This window comes from Triticum aestivum, chromosome 2D (genome assembly GCF_018294505.1).
Source record: "Triticum aestivum cultivar Chinese Spring chromosome 2D, IWGSC CS RefSeq v2.1, whole genome shotgun sequence".
Lineage (NCBI taxonomy): Eukaryota > Viridiplantae > Streptophyta > Magnoliopsida > Poales > Poaceae > Triticum > Triticum aestivum.
In genome coordinates, this window is record NC_057799.1 from 526,656,489 (window position 1) to 526,662,608 (window position 6,120).

A 6,120-nucleotide genomic window follows, 5' to 3' on the forward strand; every position below is an offset into this window, starting at 1 on the left:
GGAGCCAATATGAGCATCCAGGTTCCGATATTGGTTATTGACCGGAGACGTGTCTCGGTCATGTCTACATAGTTCTCGAACCCGTAGGGTCCGCACGCTTAACGTTTCGATGACAGTTATATTATGAGTTTATATGTTTTGATGTACCGAAGGTTGTTCGGAGTCCCCGATGTGATCATGGACATGACGAGGAGTCTCGAAATGGTCGAGACATAAAGATTGATATATTGGAAGCCTATGTTTGGATATCGGAAGTGTTCCGGGTGAAATCGGGATTTTACCGGAGTACCGGGAGGTTACCGGAACCCCCCGGCAACATAATGGGCCTTAGTGGGCCTAGGTGGAAGAGAGGAGAGGCGGCTAGGGCTGGGCCGCGCGCCCCTAGTCTGAATAGGACAAGGAGAAGGGGGCGGCGCCCCCCTTCCTTCTTCTCCCTCTCCTCTTTCCCCCCTCCCAAGTCCTAATCCAACTAGGAAAAGGGGGGAGTCCTACTCCCGGTGGGAGTAGGACTCCTCCAGGCGCGCCCCAAGGCTGGCCGCACCTCCCCCCCCCCCCTTGATCCTTTATATACGAGGGCAGGGGGGCACCCCATAGACACAACAATTGATCATTGATCTCTCAGCCATGTGCGGTGCCCCCCTTCACCATATTACACCTCAATAATATCGTAGCGGTGCTTAGGCGAAGCCCTGCGTCGGTAGAACATCATCATCGTCACCACGCCGTCGTGCTGACGAAACTCTCCCTCAACACTCGGCTGGATCGGAGTTCGAGGGACGTCATCGAGCTGAACGTGTGCTGAACTCGGAGGTGCCATGCGTTCGGTACTTGATCGGTCGGATCGTGAAGACGTACGACTACATCAACCGCGTTGTGTTAACGGTTCCGCTTTCGGTCTACGAGGGTACGTGGACAACACTCTCCCCTCTCGTTGTTATGCATCACCATGATCTTGCGTGTGCGTAGGAATTTTTTGAAATTACTACGTTCCCCAACAGTCAGGGGGGGTCTCCGAGTCATCTACGAGATAGGGGGGCGAGCCCAGGGGGGTAGGGCGTGCCCTCCACCCTAGTGGATGGCTCGGGAATCTTCTGGCCCAACTCTTTTACTCCGGGGGCTTCTTTTGGTCCATAAAAAATCATCAAAAATTGGCACGTCAATTGGACTCCTTTTGGTATTCCTTTTCTGTAAAACTCAAAAACAAGGAAAAAACAAAAACTGGCACTGGGCTCTAGGTTAATAGGTTAGTCCCAAAAATCATATAAAATAGCATATAAATGCATATAAAACATCCTAGATGGATAATATAATAGCATGGAACAATCAAAAAATATAGATACGTTGGAGACGTATCACCTACAAGGGGTGGAAATGACTCAGCCGAAAAGGTAGGCACCAGTGGGCCAGCCCCCAAAAGCAGCCCAGCCCGCACCAAAGGCCCAGACAACAGCCCCGGCCCAACACACCCCGCACCTAGCGTTGCGGCCACAACAGCCCCATCCTCCACCACCGCCTCCGGCGCCAACCGCGAGATCTGGACCACTAAGTCCTGATCCGGCGAGGAGGAGGGGGAGCACAGAGAATGTGAGCACGGGGAAGGGGAAGGAGAGGGGGACAGAGCGCCAGAGCCCAGGATGCCAGCCGCCGAAGAACGAGATGCAAACTTACCAAAGCAACGAGAACGACGGGGGACCACAGACGACCAAACAGGCTTCGACACCCCCGCCACGCCAAGCACCGCCACATCCGCCCAGCGCGAAACGATGACGCCGAGAGGTAGGAGGCGGTGAAACGGCGACGAGCCTCGACGGGCCAGCCACCGCGTCATCCTCCGAGTTGTACAGGCAATCCCCCAACGCCTAGAAGCAGTTGGAGACCGGACCAGCTTAGGAGGATGAGCGGGCGGGCGGAGGGAGAGCACCGGGAGCAGAAGGGGAGGGAGCACTGGCGGCGCCAGCGGAGAGGACGACCGGGGAACGGGAGGTGGAGAGGGGGAAGCGGAAGAGGGGGAGAGGTGAGCCATCCATGTTGGGTATGTCGCTCAAGTACGTCAACATAAGGAAACAAACAAGAGGATGGTATCCCATCACGGCATGTGTCGTTATAACTGATAGGAATGTTGTTGCACTTGTTTCCAAGAGTATCTTTTATTTTCGAGTTGTGTCTTCTTTTTTATCTCTCTTGTGCGCTTTGTGTGTGTCTTCTCTGAAACAAGTAAACGAGAAACTTAGACCACAACTAGAGGAAAATAGGTTCTCAAAGAGACGGCATGCTAAATGCAGTATGTGGCAATGAAAGGGAGCAATAAATCGACATGTGTGTTTGTTGATGACAACACATATAGTAGCACCCACTACTGGCTATGCCACATAATACTGTCTTCGGTGTGGCAACACCACTAGTGAAATGACAAAGGAAAATAGCATTTGAATATCCGCAGTGATGTGTAGTTTTCATATTCTTGTTGCATAGAAGCAAAATCATTCATAATTTGGATACTCACCCCGAAAGCTGTTGTATTCCTATTTTTCACACATAAGTTTCTCCGTCTGTGGCCACAACCTACCGGTAAACTTTGAAGGGGAGGCACAAATTTGACCCGTTAACATAAACAATGTTGAATTTGTTGTTTTTGTTTTTCAAGTTGTGTTTAAATTTGGATTTTTTATTTTTGTGACATTGCATATACTTGTTATATCTACGTTGTAGATCATCTTTAGATATTTGAGATTGTCTAAAATTTGTATTAATTCACCAGTGCACCGGATGCGTTATACCTCATGCTTCCTGGATCGTCCTTTCTTTCCGAGATTCAACATTCTCTCGGATCATGAAAGGTTCAGGGATGTCGATTAGGGTGGGGGTGTTTGACTAGGAGATTGCAAGTTTTAATCAACATTTTTAATTTATGGAATTTTAGATATATAAACTAGGTAAGTGTAACTACCAAAGACAGCCTACATGACATGGCAACTAGCAAAAAAACAACAAGATAAAAAATGGTCACCACTAAGCAAGTAAATGAGTAAGTCATAAAAATAACCAAAAGGACTCAGAGCCGATGTTGATTAAAACAGAAGTTAAATTCCTTAGAGTAACTCTACTATCTGTGGGAGACGCTTGGCACAATGAGTCGAAAATGACTACAGAGGTCCAACCTTCTTCTGGTTAAGCTTCAACCACAATGTATGAGCTCAGCCGCCAAGGGTTGGTCTTGAGGCGATCTCCGATCTTTACAAATTCTCGGGGAAAATCAATATCTCTAATGCTCCCGGTGGACTCTAAAAGCTTAGGAGTCCCAAAATTCCTAAGCGGTAGGTATGAAAACTGAGCGGAAAAAGATGAACCAAGTGTGGTTGCATTTGTTTCTTTATTTGTTAGCGCAAGCAAAACACAGATGAAAATCTTGTAAACAAATATGAAGCAACATTGCCCAAAACGAATACAAAGTGAACCTGGTGCAGACACCTATACGAAACTGAAAGGTGACCAGAACTTAAAACCCCGACAACCATATTGAAAAATACACTCAAAATAACAAAGATATTAAAATGTACACCAGCGAGCAGACGAGGAGGTGTGTCGGCGAGCATGCCTAGGGGATGTGAGTGGGAGGTGTAGTCGGGGGGACAAGGATCACAAGACTAGTGGGGTGGTGGATATTTTTTTGCGTGTGAAAGGAATCAGTTGTTCCCAAAGTGTATATGTGCTGGGATGAAATGGGCTATGGCGATAAGTGAAAATTTCTCCACATACGTTTACTTTCATTCTGCTTCTGTTATGTAAATTCCATTTCCGATTACGTATTGATGTTTTGTTTTTGTTTTTCCCCTGAATGGACGAAAATTTTATGCCTAGTTTTCATCCCTAGAAAGAAGCATGTAAACCCACACATTAAGTATATACATGATGTTTTAACTGGTAAAGGTAAAATATGCTAGAAAACATGACAAGAAGTATCTATCCTTTAATTTGGTATTGCCATCTTTGAATTAATTAACGAAGCATAGACGACGGATCTTGGTAACTGCCTATGCGGATCACGGTCAATGGTGTACCTATGCATTTTAGCCGATATAGAACATTAAATTATGGCTAACCTAAACATATCTACTCCCTCCACCGCAAAATGTAAAGCCATTTTTGACATTATGATAGTGTCAAAAATGGTGGACGGAGGGAGTATCTTTTTGCAGTTTAAATAAGCACACCATGTTAATCAGCTATAGTTAGTTCTGCAAAAAAAATCATTACTTAGCAACCCGTGTCTTCAATATTTTCGTAGCATGTCTAGAGAACACACATGGTTGTATACATCGTCCTGATGCAGAGGCAGGGAGTAATCCTTCTTTTCAAAAAAAAATGTGTAGAGGACAGAGAGCTATATGCATGTCTTTTTCTTAGCAATATATATGCCTGTCTTTGGTAGTGTGAGTGTGGTGTTAATATATCTGATGCCATAAATATTCATTTCGTCACCAACAGGGCTATCTAGTAGGTAACCCGGCAACAGGTGAAAGGATCGACGAAAGCTCCAAAGTGCCTTTTGCTCACGGATTCGGTATAATATCAGATCAATTATATGAGGTAATTAACCTCACCTGTATCCACTATTCCCGTTAATCTGCTCATACAACTATATATGTCAAAATTGTTGTGGTAGAAATATTAATCATAGTATAAATTTCTTTCATATACAGACGATATTGGGGCATTGCCAAGGACAAGACTACAAGAATCCTACAAACGTGTTGTGTGCAAAAGCTTTGCATACTTTCCATAGTGTAAGAACCCGCTAACCAGGATAACGTTTACTCCATAGATATGAAGCAAGTATATGACCAAGTACTCCAATTGCAGCTCCTCTCTGAATTTATGTCGCCGCATATTTTGTTGATCACATGTGTTTATTCATCTGCTGGACCACATGCGGAGATGGACGATTCGGCTAGTGCTAGCTGGAAGATCTTAAGCGAGGAAGCAGCTGGAATCAAAATGGGGAAACGGCTGGAACATCCGCCAGTTCGCCCTCCACTTGACTGTATTGTAAGTCAGCATCATGCGTGTATGCCTCTAGCCTGTATGTGTTCCCCGTTCATTGGACTGACCTGATGCATGCCCGATGGTCCGATGGATCAGGAATACGCCCACTACCTGTCGTATTTCTGGGCAAACGACGAGCGCACCCAAGACGCCCTCGGCATAGAGGACGGCACCGTGGACGAGTGGGTGAGGTGCCAAGATGGCGGCGTCCCCTACACCAGAGACATCCTGAGCAGCATCAAGTATCGCCGGAACGTTACAGCCAACGGCTAGCGCGCGCTTGTATACAGGTCCTCACATTTTGCCCTGTTACTACTGCATAATAAACTAGGATCGGTTGGAGTGAGTCAGCTGAAGGATTTTTTGATAAAGGGCGATTTTATTATCTCAAAATGTAGCATCAAGCGAATACGAGCCAGCTGAAATTCTGATTGGGGTTTTGTTTGGTGTCCATTGCAGCGGCGACCATGATTCGGTGGTGCCTCACCTAGGGACGCAGGCGTGGGTGAGGTCGCTTGGCTTCCCCATTGTCGACAAATGGAGGGCGTGGCATCTTCATGGCCAGTCTGCCGGGTTCGTCATCGTTTCATTTTGGTTGCATGCTCTGTTTACTTCACTCACTGACAGTAATTCATCTGCTTTCTCTTCCCTGGCTTTGCAGATTCACCATAACTTACTCTAACAACATGACGTTCGTGACCGTGAAGGTAATCAAATTTATCCACCTTCTCTGCGTGTGTTGGTGGGATGCACGGTTGTAAATTAGCCTTTGGTTTTGGTTTTCTGGGTGGTGGTCACACGGCGCCTGAGTACGAGCCTGACAGGTGCTTGGCCATGTTCAGCCGTTGGATACTGAATCAACCACTCTAGCCTATGTGTATTCTCCGTTGTGAAAAATAAACCCTGCACATATAGTTCCCAAAAACAAACATGCTCATGGGGGATGTATCGATGCAATATGTGGGTTCCTGACTTTGCGTCGGAGTCATCTCCCCAGTGCGCAAATTTTCAAACAAGAAAAAAAACTACACAGTACTAAAATCAGCAGTTTTGCTGCCACCAAGGTCCACTTTGGAC

At 46.3% G+C, this 6,120-nt stretch overlaps 1 pseudogene; it reads left to right on the plus strand.

The window, feature by feature from the left end:
* Window positions 1-5,913, plus strand: part of LOC123054235 (serine carboxypeptidase-like 19) — a 50,846-nt pseudogene extending 44,933 nt beyond the window's left edge.
* The last annotated feature ends 207 nt before the right edge of the window (window positions 5,914-6,120 follow it).